At 49.4% G+C, this 15,183-nt stretch overlaps 9 non-coding genes across 9 annotated transcripts; all 9 read left to right on the plus strand.

The window, feature by feature from the left end:
* Window positions 1-912: 912 nt before the first annotated feature.
* On the plus strand, window positions 913-995 carry TRNAL-CAG (transfer RNA leucine (anticodon CAG)). Its single transcript has one exon. It is a non-coding gene; the product is annotated as a tRNA-Leu (tRNA).
* Window positions 996-3,683: 2,688 nt separating this feature from the next.
* Window positions 3,684-3,766, plus strand: TRNAL-CAG (transfer RNA leucine (anticodon CAG)). The gene has a single exon. It is a non-coding gene; the product is annotated as a tRNA-Leu (tRNA).
* A 2,212-nt stretch (window positions 3,767-5,978) lies between these two features.
* On the plus strand, window positions 5,979-6,061 carry TRNAL-CAG (transfer RNA leucine (anticodon CAG)). The gene has a single exon. It is a non-coding gene; the product is annotated as a tRNA-Leu (tRNA).
* Window positions 6,062-7,125: 1,064 nt separating this feature from the next.
* On the plus strand, window positions 7,126-7,208 carry TRNAL-CAG (transfer RNA leucine (anticodon CAG)). Its single transcript has one exon. It is a non-coding gene; the product is annotated as a tRNA-Leu (tRNA).
* A 1,064-nt stretch (window positions 7,209-8,272) lies between these two features.
* Window positions 8,273-8,355, plus strand: TRNAL-CAG (transfer RNA leucine (anticodon CAG)). Its single transcript has one exon. It is a non-coding gene; the product is annotated as a tRNA-Leu (tRNA).
* A 729-nt stretch (window positions 8,356-9,084) lies between these two features.
* Window positions 9,085-9,167, plus strand: TRNAL-CAG (transfer RNA leucine (anticodon CAG)). The gene has a single exon. It is a non-coding gene; the product is annotated as a tRNA-Leu (tRNA).
* Window positions 9,168-11,855: 2,688 nt separating this feature from the next.
* Window positions 11,856-11,938, plus strand: TRNAL-CAG (transfer RNA leucine (anticodon CAG)). Its single transcript has one exon. It is a non-coding gene; the product is annotated as a tRNA-Leu (tRNA).
* A 1,065-nt stretch (window positions 11,939-13,003) lies between these two features.
* Window positions 13,004-13,087, plus strand: TRNAM-CAU (transfer RNA methionine (anticodon CAU)). Its single transcript has one exon. It is a non-coding gene; the product is annotated as a tRNA-Met (tRNA).
* A 1,874-nt stretch (window positions 13,088-14,961) lies between these two features.
* Window positions 14,962-15,044, plus strand: TRNAL-CAG (transfer RNA leucine (anticodon CAG)). The gene has a single exon. It is a non-coding gene; the product is annotated as a tRNA-Leu (tRNA).
* The last annotated feature ends 139 nt before the right edge of the window (window positions 15,045-15,183 follow it).

Below are 15,183 nucleotides of genomic sequence, written 5' to 3' on the forward strand. Positions count from 1 at the left end.
CAATGACGGTCATGGTTTTTCCTTTGGAGAAGTTCTCCCGCTAAGGCTTAAGGAGTAGAATAGTTCTGTTTGGAAAAGTACACTATCTTGCCGACAGGTTGTCAGCATGGCCGAGCGGTCTAAGGCGCTGCGTTCAGGTCGCAGTCTCCTCTGGAGGCGTGGGTTCGAATCCCACTTCTGACAGTGTTCTGAAGCGCGGGCTTTGTCTTTCTCTTTACTTAACTATCTCCTTTCTAGGAGGTTGCCGAGTAGAAGAGCGTAGAAAAACAGAATTTGATAGCGCAGGTTCTTTCAGGGAATCTCCAGAGCAAGGGTGTTCTTTTCTGAGCCTCACCAAACCCTTTTTCAAAGAGCTTCTAAAATCCCACCACCTCCAAGAAACCCTACATCGTTCTGATGGACTGTAAGCTGAATTTTTAAATTCCTCTTCGCTGCCATGCAACGCCTGGCCTTTGCCGTAAATTGCCTAAGCTCTCAAAACTCCAAACATCTGAGCTGTATCCTCAATGTTCTCATTACAATCTCATTACTTTAGTTGATGCGTACCTAAAAAAGCACCTGCCGAAACCCGGGATCGAACCAGGGACCTTTAGATCTTCAGTCTAACGCTCTCCCAACTGAGCTATTTCGGCCTCCTGAGTGCCCGGTGGCCAAAGGCCTTCCACGGGAGGGGTACAAACTGTAGTACAGCACTTCTCCCAAAGTACTATCTGGAGCTACCAAGAGCTGAGGAGCCACAAGCATGGAGCTGGGCAGTCACACGTGTCTTCCTGACCCTTGCTTGGGTAGTACACAAGATTGTAATATACACCCAATGACGGTCATGGTTTTTCCTTTGGAGAAGTTCTCCCGCTAAGGCTTAAGGAGTAGAATAGTTCTGTTTGGAAAAGTACACTATCTTGCCGACAGGTTGTCAGGATGGCCGAGCGGTCTAAGGCGCTGCGTTCAGGTCGCAGTCTCCTCTGGAGGCGTGGGTTCGAATCCCACTTCTGACAGTGTTCTGAAGCGCGGGCTTTGTCTTTCTCTTTACTTAACTATCTCCTTTCTAGGAGGTTGCCGAGTAGAAGAGCGTAGAAAAACAGAATTTGATAGTGCAGGTTCTTTCAGGGAATCTCCAGAGCAAGGGTGTTCTTTTCTGAGCCTCACCAAACCCTTTTTCAAAGAGCTTCTAAAATCCCACCACCTCCAAGAAACCCTACATCGTTCTGATGGACTGTAAGCTGAATTTTTAAATTCCTCTTCGCTGCCATGCAACGCCTGGCCTTTGCCGTAAATTGCCTAAGCTCTCAAAACTCCAAACATCTGAGCTGTATCCTCAATGTTCTCATTACAATCTCATTACTTTAGTTGATGCGTACCTAAAAAAGCACCTGCCGAAACCCGGGATCGAACCAGGGACCTTTAGATCTTCAGTCTAACGCTCTCCCAACTGAGCTATTTCGGCCTCCTGAGTGCCCGGTGGCCAATGGCCTTCCACGGGAGGGGTACAAACTGTAGTACAGCACTTCTCCCAAAGTACTATCTGGAGCTACCAAGAGCTGAGGAGCCACAAGCATGGAGCTGGGCAGTCACACGTGTCTTCCTGACCCTTGCTTGGGTAGTACACAAGATTGTAATATACACCCAATGACGGTCATGGTTTTTCCTTTGGAGAAGTTCTCCCGCTAAGGCTTAAGGAGTAGAATAGTTCTGTTTGGAAAAGTACACTACCTTGCAGACAGGTTGTCAGGATGGCCGAGCGGTCTAAGGCGCTGCGTTCAGGTCGCAGTCTCCTCTGGAGGTGTGGGTTCGAATCCCACTTCTGACAGTGGACTGAAGCGCGGGCTTTGTCCTTCTCTTTACTTAACTATCTCCTTTCTAGGAGGTTGCCGAGTAGAAGAGCGTAGAAAAACAGAATTTGATAGCGCAGGTTCTTTCAGGGAATCTCCAGAGCAAGGGTGTACTTTTCTGAGCCTCACCAAACCCTTATTCAAAGAGCTTCTAAAATCCCACCACCTCCAAGAAACCCTACATCGTTCTGATGGACTGTAAGCTGAATTTTTAAATTCCTCTTCGCTGCCATGCAACGCCTGGCCTTTGCCGTAAATTGCCTAAGCTCTCAAAACTCCAAACATCTGAGCTGTATCCTCAATGTTCCTGGCGCTTTTACGCACTGGTGAAGCCTCATGGGGGCAGGGGTTTATCTTTCACTGCAGCCAGACGTGACTGCTCCTGTCTGCTGCCGTCTGATGGATGATGCCAGCGTGCCTGCGTGCATTACACATTTCTTCAATTTCAAGGACCGGTGAAGGCAGACTGAAGAATGGTGCCCATGAGCAATATTGTTTAGGCCAGCTGGGCAATGCTAGTTAGCTGCTTTCTTCCACCATACCAGTTTGCTCCTGGAACTGCAGCTCAGCTCCAACCAGGCCAGTGCTGCCGAGTGGTAAAACGGCACACAAGCCGAGGACAGGCCATTTTGGAGGAAAGACGGGAACGAATCTCATTACTTTAGTTGATGCGTACCTAAAAAAGCACCTGCCGAAACCCGGGATCGAACCAGGGACCTTTAGATCTTCAGTCTAACGCTCTCCCAACTGAGCTATTTCGGCCTCCTGAGTGCCCGGTGGCCAATGGCCTTCCACGGGAGGGGTACAAACTGTAGTACAGCACTTCTCCCAAAGTACTATCTGGAGCTACCAAGAGCTGAGGAGCCACAAGCATGGAGCTGGGCAGTCACACGTGTCTTCCTGACCCTTGCTTGGGTAGTACACAAGATTGTAATATACACCCAATGACGGTCATGGTTTTTCCTTTGGAGAAGTTCTCCCGCTAAGGCTTAAGGAGTAGAATAGTTCTGTTTGGAAAAGTACACTATCTTGCCGACAGGTTGTCAGGATGGCCGAGCGGTCTAAGGCGCTGCGTTCAGGTCGCAGTCTCCTCTGTAGGCGTGGGTTCGAATCCCACTTCTGACAGTGTTCTGAAGCGCGGGCTTTGTCTTTCTCTTTACTTAACTATCTCCTTTCTAGGAGGTTGCCGAGTAGAAGAGCGTAGAAAAACAGAATTTGATAGCGCAGGTTCTTTCAGGGAATCTCCAGAGCAAGGGTGTTCTTTTCTGAGCCTCACCAAACCCTTTTTCAAAGAGCTTCTAAAATCCCACCACCTCCAAGAAACCCTACATCGTTCTGATGGACTGTAAGCTGAATTTTTAAATTCCTCTTCGCTGCCATGCAACGCCTGGCCTTTGCCGTAAATTGCCTAAGCTCTCAAAACTCCAAACATCTGAGCTGTATCCTCAATGTTCTCATTACAATCTCATTACTTTAGTTGATGCGTACCTAAAAAAGCACCTGCCGAAACCCGGGATCGAACCAGGGACCTTTAGATCTTCAGTCTAACGCTCTCCCAACTGAGCTATTTCGGCCTCCTGAGTGCCCGGTGGCCAATGGACTTCCACGGGAGGGGTACAAACTGTAGTACAGCACTTCTCCCAAAGTACTATCTGGAGCTACCAAGAGCTGAGGAGCCACAAGCATGGAGCTGGGCAGTCACACGTGTCTTCCTGACCCTTGCTTGGGTAGTACACAAGATTGTAATATACACCCAATGACGGTCATGGTTTTTCCTTTGGAGAAGTTCTCCCGCTAAGGCTTAAGGAGTAGAATAGTTCTGTTTGGAAAAGTACACTATCTTGCCGACAGGTTGTCAGGATGGCCGAGCGGTCTAAGGCGCTGCGTTCAGGTCGCAGTCTCCTCTGGAGGCGTGGGTTCGAATCCCACTTCTGACAGTGGACTGAAGCGCGGGCTTTGTCTTTCTCTTTACTTAACTATCTCCTTTCTAGGAGGTTGCCGAGTAGAAGAGCGTAGAAAAACAGAATTTGATAGCGCAGGTTCTTTCAGGGAATCTCCAGAGCAAGGGTGTTCTTTTCTGAGCCTCACCAAACCCTTTTTCAAAGAGCTTCTAAAATCCCACCACCTCCAAGAAACCCTACATCGTTCTGATGGACTGTAAGCTGAATTTTTAAATTCCTCTTCGCTGCCATGCAACGCCTGGCCTTTGCCGTAAATTGCCTAAGCTCTCAAAACTCCAAACATCTGAGCTGTATCCTCAATGTTCCTGGCGCTTTTACGCACTGGTGAAGCCTCATGGGGGCAGGGGTTTATCTTTCACTGCAGCCAGACGTGACTGCTCCTGTCTGCTGCCGTCTGATGGATGATGCCAGCGTGCCTGCGTGCATTACACATTTCTTCAATTTCAAGGACCGGTGAAGGCAGACTGAAGAATGGTGCCCATGAGCAATATTGTTTAGGCCAGCTGGGCAATGCTAGTTAGCTGCTTTCTTCCACCATACCAGTTTGCTCCTGGAACTGCAGCTCAGCTCCAACCAGGCCAGTGCTGCCGAGTGGTAAAACGGCACACAAGCCGAGGACAGGCCATTTTGGAGGAAAGACGGGAACGAATCTCATTACTTTAGTTGATGCGTACCTAAAAAAGCACCTGCCGAAACCCGGGATCGAACCAGGGACCTTTAGATCTTCAGTCTAACGCTCTCCCAACTGAGCTATTTCGGCCTCCTGAGTGCCCGGTGGCCAATGGCCTTCCACGGGAGGGGTACAAACTGTAGTACAGCACTTCTCCCAAAGTACTATCTGGAGCTACCAAGAGCTGAGGAGCCACAAGCATGGAGCTGGGCAGTCACACGTGTCTTCCTGACCCTTGCTTGGGTAGTACACAAGATTGTAATATACACCCAATGACGGTCATGGTTTTTCCTTTGGAGAAGTTCTCCCGCTAAGGCTTAAGGAGTAGAATAGTTCTGTTTGGAAAAGTACACTATCCTTGCCGACAGGTTGTCAGGATGGCCGAGCGGTCTAAGGCGCTGCGTTCAGGTCTCAGTCTCCTCTGGAGGCGTGGGTTCGAATCCCACTTCTGACAGTGTTCTGAAGCGCGGGCTTTGTCTTTCTCTTTACTTAACTATCTCCTTTCTAGGAGGTTGCCGAGTAGAAGAGCGTAGAAAAACAGAATTTGATAGCGCAGGTTCTTTCAGGGAATCTCCAGAGCAAGGGTGTTCTTTTCTGAGCCTCACCAAACCCTTTTTCAAAGAGCTTCTAAAATCCCACCACCTCCAAGAAACCCTACATCGCTCTGATGGACTGTAAGCTGAATTTTTAAATTCCTCTTCGCTGCCATGCAACGCCTGGCCTTTGCCGTAAATTGCCTAAGCTCTCAAAACTCCAAACATCTGAGCTGTATCCTCAATGTTCCTGGCGCTTTTACGCACTGGTGAAGCCTCATGGGGGCAGGGGTTTATCTTTCACTGCAGCCAGACGTGACTGCTCCTGTCTGCTGCCGTCTGATGGATGATGCCAGCGTGCCTGCGTGCATTACACATTTCTTCAATTTCAAGGACCGGTGAAGGCAGACTGAAGAATGGTGCCCATGAGCAATATCGTTTAGGCCAGCTGGGCAATGCTAGTTAGCTGCTTTCTTCCACCATACCAGTTTGCTCCTGGAACTGCAGCTCAGCTCCAACCAGGCCAGTGCTGCCGAGTGGTAAAACGGCACACAAGCCGAGGACAGGCCATATTGGAGGAAAGACGGGAACGAATCTCATTACTTTAGTTGATGCGTACCTAAAAAAGCACCTGCCGAAACCCGGGATCGAACCAGGGACCTTTAGATCTTCAGTCTAACGCTCTCCCAACTGAGCTATTTCGGCCTCCTGAGTGCCCGGTGGCCAATGGCCTTCCACGGGAGGGGTACAAACTGTAGTACAGCACTTCTCCCAAAGTACTATCTGGAGCTACCAAGAGCTGAGGAGCCACAAGCATGGAGCTGGGCAGTCACAGGTGTCTTCCTGACCCTTGCTTGGGTAGTACACAAGATTGTAATATACACCCAATGACGGTCATGGTTTTTCCTTTGGAGAAGTTCTCCCGCTAAGGCTTAAGGAGTAGAATAGTTCTGTTTGGAAAAGTACACTATCTTGCCGACAGGTTGTCAGGATGGCCGAGCGGTCTAAGGCGCTGCGCTCAGGTCGCAGTCTCCTCTGGAGGCGTGGGTTCGAATCCCACTTCTGACAGTGTTCTGAAGCGCGGGCTTTGTCTTTCTCTTTACTTAACTATCTCCTTTCTAGGAGGTTGCCGAGTAGAAGAGCGTAGAAAAACAGAATTTGATAGCGCAGGTTCTTTCAGGGAATCTCCAGAGCAAGGGTGTTCTTTTCTGAGCCTCACCAAACCCTTTTTCAAAGAGCTTCTAAAATCCCACCACCTCCAAGAAACCCTACATCGTTCTGATGGACTGTAAGCTGAATTTTTAAATTCCTCTTCGCTGCCATGCAACGCCTGGCCTTTGCCGTAAATTGCCTAAGCTCTCAAAACTCCAAACATCTGAGCTGTATCCTCAATGTTCCTGGCGCTTTTACGCACTGGTGAAGCCTCATGGGGGCAGGGGTTTATCTTTCACTGCAGCCAGACGTGACTGCTCCTGTCTGCTGCCGTCTGATGGATGATGCCAGCGTGCCTGCGTGCATTACACATTTCTTCAATTTCAAGGACCGGTGAAGGCAGACTGAAGAATGGTGCCCATGAGCAATATTGTTTAGGCCAGCTGGGCAATGCTAGTTAGCTGCTTTCTTCCACCATACCAGTTTGCTCCTGGAACTGCAGCTCAGCTCCAACCAGGCCAGTGCTGCCGAGTGGTAAAACGGCACACAAGCCGAGGACAGGCCATATTGGAGGAAAGACGGGAACGAATCTCATTACTTTAGTTGATGCGTACCTAAAAAAGCACCTGCCGAAACCCGGGATCGAACCAGGGACCTTTAGATCTTCAGTCTAACGCTCTCCCAACTGAGCTATTTCGGCCTCCTGAGTGCCCGGTGGCCAATGGCCTTCCACGGGAGGGGTACAAACTGTAGTACAGCACTTCTCCCAAAGTACTATCTGGAGCTACCAAGAGCTGAGGAGCCACAAGCATGGAGCTGGGCAGTCACACGTGTCTTCCTGACCCTTGCTTGGGTAGTACACAAGATTGTAATATACACCCAATGACGGTCATGGTTTTTCCTTTGGAGAAGTTCTCCCGCTAAGGCTTAAGGAGTAGAATAGTTCTGTTTGGAAAAGTACACTATCTTGCCGACAGGTTGTCAGGATGGCCGAGCGGTCTAAGGCGCTGCGTTCAGGTCGCAGTCTCCTCTGGAGGCGTGGGTTCGAATCCCACTTCTGACAGTGTTCTGAAGCGCGGGCTTTGTCTTTCTCTTTACTTAACTATCTCCTTTCTAGGAGGTTGCCGAGTAGAAGAGCGTAGAAAAACAGAATTTGATAGCGCAGGTTCTTTCAGGGAATCTCCAGAGCAAGGGTGTTCTTTTCTGAGCCTCACCAAACCCTTTTTCAAAGAGCTTCTAAAATCCCACCACCTCCAAGAAACCCTACATCGTTCTGATGGACTGTAAGCTGAATTTTTAAATTCCTCTTCGCTGCCATGCAACGCCTGGCCTTTGCCGTAAATTGCCTAAGCTCTCAAAACTCCAAACATCTGAGCTGTATCCTCAATGTTCCTGGCGCTTTTACGCACTGGTGAAGCCTCATGGGGGCAGGGGTTTATCTTTCACTGCAGCCAGACGTGACTGCTCCTGTCTGCTGCCGTCTGATGGATGATGCCAGCGTGCCTGCGTGCATTACACATTTCTTCAATTTCAAGGACCGGTGAAGGCAGACTGAAGAATGGTGCCCATGAGCAATATCGTTTAGGCCAGCTGGGCAATGCTAGTTAGCTGCTTTCTTCCACCATACCAGTTTGCTCCTGGAACTGCAGCTCAGCTCCAACCAGGCCAGTGCTGCCGAGTGGTAAAACGGCACACAAGCCGAGGACAGGCCATATTGGAGGAAAGACGGGAACGAATCTCATTACTTTAGTTGATGCGTACCTAAAAATGCAACTGCCGAAACCCGGGATCGAACCAGGGACCTTTAGATCTTCAGTCTAACGCTCTCCCAACTGAGCTATTTCGGCCTCCTGAGTGCCCGGTGGCCAATGGCCTTCCACGGGAGGGGTACAAACTGTAGTACAGCACTTCTCCCAAAGTACTATCTGGAGCTACCAAGAGCTGAGGAGCCACAAGCATGGAGCTGGGCAGTCACACGTGTCTTCCTGACCCTTGCTTGGGTAGTACACAAGATTGTAATATACACCCAATGACGGTCATGGTTTTTCCTTTGGAGAAGTTCTCCCGCTAAGGCTTAAGGAGTAGAATAGTTCTGTTTGGAAAAGTACACTATCTTGCCGACAGGTTGTCAGGATGGCCGAGCGGTCTAAGGCGCTGCGTTCAGGTCGCAGTCTCCTCTGGAGGCGTGGGTTCGAATCCCACTTCTGACAGTGTTCTGAAGCGCGGGCTTTGTCTTTCTCTTTACTTAACTATCTCCTTTCTAGGAGGTTGCCGAGTAGAAGAGCGTAGAAAAACAGAATTTGATAGCGCAGGTTCATTCAGGGAATCTCCAGAGCAAGGGTGTTCTTTTCTGAGCCTCACCAAACCCTTTTTCAAAGAGCTTCTAAAATCCCACCACCTCCAAGAAACCCTACATCGTTCTGATGGACTGTAAGCTGAATTTTTAAATTCCTCTTCGCTGCCATGCAACGCCTGGCCTTTGCCGTAAATTGCCTAAGCTCTCAAAACTCCAAACATCTGAGCTGTATCCTCAATGTTCTCATTACAATCTCATTACTTTAGTTGATGCGTACCTAAAAAAGCACCTGCCGAAACCCGGGATCGAACCAGGGACCTTTAGATCTTCAGTCTAACGCTCTCCCAACTGAGCTATTTCGGCCTCCTGAGTGCCCGGTGGCCAATGGCCTTCCACGGGAGGGGTACAAACTGTAGTACAGCACTTCTCCCAAAGTACTATCTGGAGCTACCAAGAGCTGAGGAGCCACAAGCATGGAGCTGGGCAGTCACACGTGTCTTCCTGACCCTTGCTTGGGTAGTACACAAGATTGTAATATACACCCAATGACGGTCATGGTTTTTCCTTTGGAGAAGTTCTCCCGCTAAGGCTTAAGGAGTAGAATAGTTCTGTTTGGAAAAGTACACTATCTTGCCGACAGGTTGTCAGGATGGCCGAGCGGTCTAAGGCGCTGCGTTCAGGTCGCAGTCTCCTCTGGAGGCGTGGGTTCGAATCCCACTTCTGACAGTGTTCTGAAGCGCGGGCTTTGTCTTTCTCTTTACTTAACTATCTCCTTTCTAGGAGGTTGCCGAGTAGAAGAGCGTAGAAAAACAGAATTTGATAGCGCAGGTTCTTTCAGGGAATCTCCAGAGCAAGGGTGTTCTTTTCTGAGCCTCACCAAACCCTTTTTCAAAGAGCTTCTAAAATCCCACCACCTCCAAGAAACCCTACATCGTTCTGATGGACTGTAAGCTGAATTTTTAAATTCCTCTTCGCTGCCATGCAACGCCTGGCCTTTGCCGTAAATTGCCTAAGCTCTCAAAACTCCAAACATCTGAGCTGTATCCTCAATGTTCTCATTACAATCTCATTACTTTAGTTGATGCGTACCTAAAAAAGCACCTGCCGAAACCCGGGATCGAACCAGGGACCTTTAGATCTTCAGTCTAACGCTCTCCCAACTGAGCTATTTCGGCCTCCTGAGTGCCCGGTGGCCAATGGCCTTCCACGGGAGGGGTACAAACTGTAGTACAGCACTTCTCCCAAAGTACTATCTGGAGCTACCAAGAGCTGAGGAGCCACAAGCATGGAGCTGGGCAGTCACACGTGTCTTCCTGACCCTTGCTTGGGTAGTACACAAGATTGTAATATACACCCAATGACGGTCATGGTTTTTCCTTTGGAGAAGTTCTCCCGCTAAGGCTTAAGGAGTAGAATAGTTCTGTTTGGAAAAGTACACTACCTTGCCGACAGGTTGTCAGCATGGCCGAGCGGTCTAAGGCGCTGCGTTCAGGTCGCAGTCTCCTCTGGAGGCGTGGGTTCGAATCCCACTTCTGACAGTGTTCTGAAGCGCGGGCTTTGTCTTTCTCTTTACTTAACTATCTCCTTTCTAGGAGGTTGCCGAGTAGAAGAGCGTAGAAAAACAGAATTTGATAGCGCAGGTTCTTTCAGGGAATCTCCAGAGCAAGGGTGTTCTTTTCTGAGCCTCACCAAACCCTTTTTCAAAGAGCTTCTAAAATCCCACCACCTCCAAGAAACCCTACATCGTTCTGATGGACTGTAAGCTGAATTTTTAAATTCCTCTTCGCTGCCATGCAACGCCTGGCCTTTGCCGTAAATTGCCTAAGCTCTCAAAACTCCAAACATCTGAGCTGTATCCTCAATGTTCTCATTACAATCTCATTACTTTAGTTGATGCGTACCTAAAAAAGCACCTGCCGAAACCCGGGATCGAACCAGGGACCTTTAGATCTTCAGTCTAACGCTCTCCCAACTGAGCTATTTCGGCCTCCTGAGTGCCCGGTGGCCAATGGCCTTCCACGGGAGGGGTACAAACTGTAGTACAGCACTTCTCCCAAAGTACTATCTGGAGCTACCAAGAGCTGAGGAGCCACAAGCATGGAGCTGGGCAGTCACACGTGTCTTCCTGACCCTTGCTTGGGTAGTACACAAGATTGTAATATACACCCAATGACGGTCATGGTTTTTCCTTTGGAGAAGTTCTCCCGCTAAGGCTTAAGGAGTAGAATAGTTCTGTTTGGAAAAGTACACTACCTTGCCGACAGGTTGTCAGCATGGCCGAGCGGTCTAAGGCGCTGCGTTCAGGTCGCAGTCTCCTCTGGAGGCGTGGGTTCGAATCCCACTTCTGACAGTGTTCTGAAGCGCGGGCTTTGTCTTTCTCTTTACTTAACTATCTCCTTTCTAGGAGGTTGCCGAGTAGAAGAGCGTAGAAAAACAGAATTTGATAGCGCAGGTTCTTTCAGGGAATCTCCAGAGCAAGGGTGTTCTTTTCTGAGCCTCACCAAACCCTTTTTCAAAGAGCTTCTAAAATCCCACCACCTCCAAGAAACCCTACATCGTTCTGATGGACTGTAAGCTGAATTTTTAAATTCCTCTTCGCTGCCATGCAACGCCTGGCCTTTGCCGTAAATTGCCTAAGCTCTCAAAACTCCAAACATCTGAGCTGTATCCTCAATGTTCCTGGCGCTTTTACGCACTGGTGAAGCCTCATGGGGGCAGGGGTTTATCTTTCACTGCAGCCAGACGTGACTGCTCCTGTCTGCTGCCGTCTGATGGATGATGCCAGCGTGCCTGCGTGCATTACACATTTCTTCAATTTCAAGGACCGGTGAAGGCAGACTGAAGAATGGTGCCCATGAGCAATATCGTTTAGGCCAGCTGGGCAATGCTAGTTAGCTGCTTTCTTCCACCATACCAGTTTGCTCCTGGAACTGCAGCTCAGCTCCAACCAGGCCAGTGCTGCCGAGTGGTAAAACGGCACACAAGCCGAGGACAGGCCATTTTGGAGGAAAGACGGGAACGAATCTCATTACTTTAGTTGATGCGTACCTAAAAAAGCACCTGCCGAAACCCGGGATCGAACCAGGGACCTTTAGATCTTCAGTCTAACGCTCTCCCAACTGAGCTATTTCGGCCTCCTGAGTGCCCGGTGGCCAATGGCCTTCCACGGGAGGGGTACAAACTGTAGTACAGCACTTCTCCCAAAGTACTATCTGGAGCTACCAAGAGCTGAGGAGCCACAAGCATGGAGCTGGGCAGTCACACGTGTCTTCCTGACCCTTGCTTGGGTAGTACACAAGATTGTAATATACACCCAATGACGGTCATGGTTTTTCCTTTGGAGAAGTTCTCCCGCTAAGGCTTAAGGAGTAGAATAGTTCTGTTTGGAAAAGTACACTATCTTGCCGACAGGTTGTCAGGATGGCCGAGCGGTCTAAGGCGCTGCGTTCAGGTCGCAGTCTCCTCTGGAGGCGTGGGTTCGAATCCCACTTCTGACAGTGTTCTGAAGCGCGGGCTTTGTCTTTCTCTTTACTTAACTATCTCCTTTCTAGGAGGTTGCCGAGTAGAAGAGCGTAGAAAAACAGAATTTGATAGCGCAGGTTCTTTCAGGGAATCTCCAGAGCAAGGGTGTTCTTTTCTGAGCCTCACCAAACCCTTTTTCAAAGAGCTTCTAAAATCCCACCACCTCCAAGAAACCCTACATCGTTCTGATGGACTGTAAGCTGAATTTTTAAATTCCTCTTCGCTGCCATGCAACGCCTGGCCTTTGCCGTAAATTGCCTAAGCTCTCAAAACTCCAAACATCTGAGCTGTATCCTCAATGTTCCTGGCGCTTTTACGCACTGGTGAAGCCTCATGGGGGCAGGGGTTTATCTTTCACTGCAGCCAGACGTGACTGCTCCTGTCTGCTGCCGTCTGATGGATGATGCCAGCGTGCCTGCGTGCATTACACATTTCTTCAATTTCAAGGACCGGTGAAGGCAGACTGAAGAATGGTGCCCATGAGCAATATCGTTTAGGCCAGCTGGGCAATGCTAGTTAGCTGCTTTCTTCCACCATACCAGTTTGCTCCTGGAACTGCAGCTCAGCTCCAACCAGGCCAGTGCTGCCGAGTGGTAAAACGGCACACAAGCCGAGGACAGGCCATATTGGAGGAAAGACGGGAACGAATCTCATTACTTTAGTTGATGCGTACCTAAAAAAATCACCTGCCGAAACCCGGGATCGAACCAGGGACCTTTAGATCTTCAGTCTAACGCTCTCCCAACTGAGCTATTTCGGCCTCCTGAGTGCCCGGTGGCCAATGGCCTTCCACGGGAGGGGTACAAACTGTAGTACAGCACTTCTCCCAAAGTACTATCTGGAGCTACCAAGAGCTGAGGAGCCACAAGCATGGAGCTGGGCAGTCACACGTGTCTTCCTGACCATTGCTTGGGTAGTACACAAGATTGTAATGTACACCCAATGACGGTCATGGTTTTTCCTTTGGAGAAGTTCTCCCGCTAAGGCTTAAGGAGTAGAATAGTTCTGTTTGGAAAAGTACACTATCTTGCCGACAGGTTGTCAGCATGGCCGAGCGGTCTAAGGCGCTGCGTTCATGGTCGCAGTCTCCTCTGGAGGCGTGGGTTCGAATCCCACTTCTGACAGTGTTTCTGAAGCGCGGGCATTGTCTTTCTCTTTACTTAACTATCTCCTTTCTAGGAGGTTGCCGAGTAGAAGAGCGTAGAAAAACAGAATTTGATAGCGCAGGTTCTTTCAGGGAATCTCCAGAGCAAGGGTGTTCTTTCTGAGCCTCACCAAACCCTTTTTCAAAGAGCTTCTAAAATCCCACCACCTCCAAGAAACCCTACATCGTTCTGATGGACTGTAAGCTGAATTTTTAAATTCCTCTTCGCTGCCATGCAACGCCTGGCCTTTGCCGTAAATTGCCTAAGCTCTCAAAACTCCAAACATCTGAGCTGTATCCTCAATGTTCCTGGCGCTTTTACGCACTGGTGAAGCCTCATGGGGGCAGGGGTTTATCTTTCACTGCAGCCAGACGTGACTGCTCCTGTCTGCTGCCGTCTGATGGATGATGCCAGCGTGCCTGCGTGCATTACACATTTTCTTCAATTTCAAGGACCGGTGAAGGCAGACTGAAGTATGGTGCCCATGAGCAATATCGTTTAGGCCAGCTGGGCAATGCTAGTTAGCTGCTTTCTTCCACCATACCAGTTTGCCTCCTGGAACTGCAGCTCAGCTCCAACCAGGCCAGTGCTGCCGAGTGGTAAAACGGCACACAAGCCGAGGACAGGCCATATTGGAGGAAAGACGGGAACGAATCTCATTACTTTAGTTGATGCGTACCTAAAAAAGCACCTGCCGAAACCCGGGATCGAACCAGGGACCTTTAGATCTTCAGTCTAACGCTCTCCCAACTGAGCTATTTCGGCCTCCTGAGTGCCCGGTGGCCAATGGCCTTCCACGGGAGGGGTACAAACTGTAGTACAGCACTTCTCCCAAAGTACTATCTGGAGCTACCAAGAGCTGAGGAGCCACAAGCATGGAGCTGGGCAGTCACACGTGTCTTCCTGACCCTTGCTTGGGTAGTACACAAGATTGTAATATACACCCAATGACGGTCATGGTTTTTCCTTTGGAGAAGTTCTCCCGCTAAGGCTTAAGGAGTAGAATAGTTCTGTTTGGAAAAGTACACTATCTTGCCGACAGGTTGTCAGCATGGCCGAGCGGTCTAAGGCGCTGCGTTCAGGTCGCAGTCTCCTCTGGAGGCGTGCGTTCGAATCCCACTTCTGACAGTGTTCTGAAGCGCGGGCTTTGTCTTTCTCTTTACTTAACTATCTCCTTTCTAGGAGGTTGCCGAGTAGAAGAGCGTAGAAAAACAGAATTTGATAGCGCAGGTTCTTTCAGGGAATCTCCAGAGCAAGGGTGTTCTTTTCTGAGCCTCACCAAACCCTTTTTCAAAGAGCTTCTAAAATCCCACCACCTCCAAGAAACCCTACATCGTTCTGATGGACTGTAAGCTGAATTTTTAAATCCTCTTCGCTGCCATGCAACGCCTGGCCTTTGCCGTAAATTGCCTAAGCTCTCAAAACTCCAAACATCTGAGCTGTATCCTCAATGTTCTCATTACAATCTCATTACTTTAGTTGATGCGTACCTAAAAAAGCACCTGCCGAAACCCGGGATCGAACCAGGGACCTTTAGATCTTCAGTCTAACGCTCTCCCAACTGAGCTATTTCGGCCTCCTGAGTGCCCGGTGGCCAATGGCCTTCCACGGGAGGGTACAAACTGTGGTACAGCACTTCTCCCAAAGTACTATCTGGAGCTACCAAGAGCTGAGGAGCCACAAGCATGGAGCTGGGCAGTCACACGTGTCTTCCTGACCCTTGCTTGGGTAGTACACAAGATTGTAATATACACCCAATGACGGTCATGGTTTTTCCTTTGGAGAAGTTCTCCCGCTAAGGCTTAAGGAGTAGATAGTTCTGTTTGGAAAGTACACTATCTTGCCGACAGGTTGTCAGGATGGCCGAGCGGTCTAAGGCGCTGCGTTCAGGTCGCAGTCTCCTCTGGAGGCGTGGGTTCGAATCCCACTTCTGACAGTGTTCTGAAGCGCGGGCTTTGTCTTTCTCTTTACTTAACTATCTCCTTTCTAGGAGGTTGCCGAGTAGAAGAGCGTAGAAAAACAGAATTTGATAGCGCAGGTTCTTTCAGGGAATCTCCAGAGCAAGGGTGTTCTTT

Source organism: Dendropsophus ebraccatus, unplaced genomic scaffold, assembly GCF_027789765.1.
Source record: "Dendropsophus ebraccatus isolate aDenEbr1 unplaced genomic scaffold, aDenEbr1.pat pat_scaffold_473_ctg1, whole genome shotgun sequence".
In the NCBI taxonomy this organism is placed as follows: Eukaryota; Metazoa; Chordata; class Amphibia; order Anura; family Hylidae; genus Dendropsophus; species Dendropsophus ebraccatus.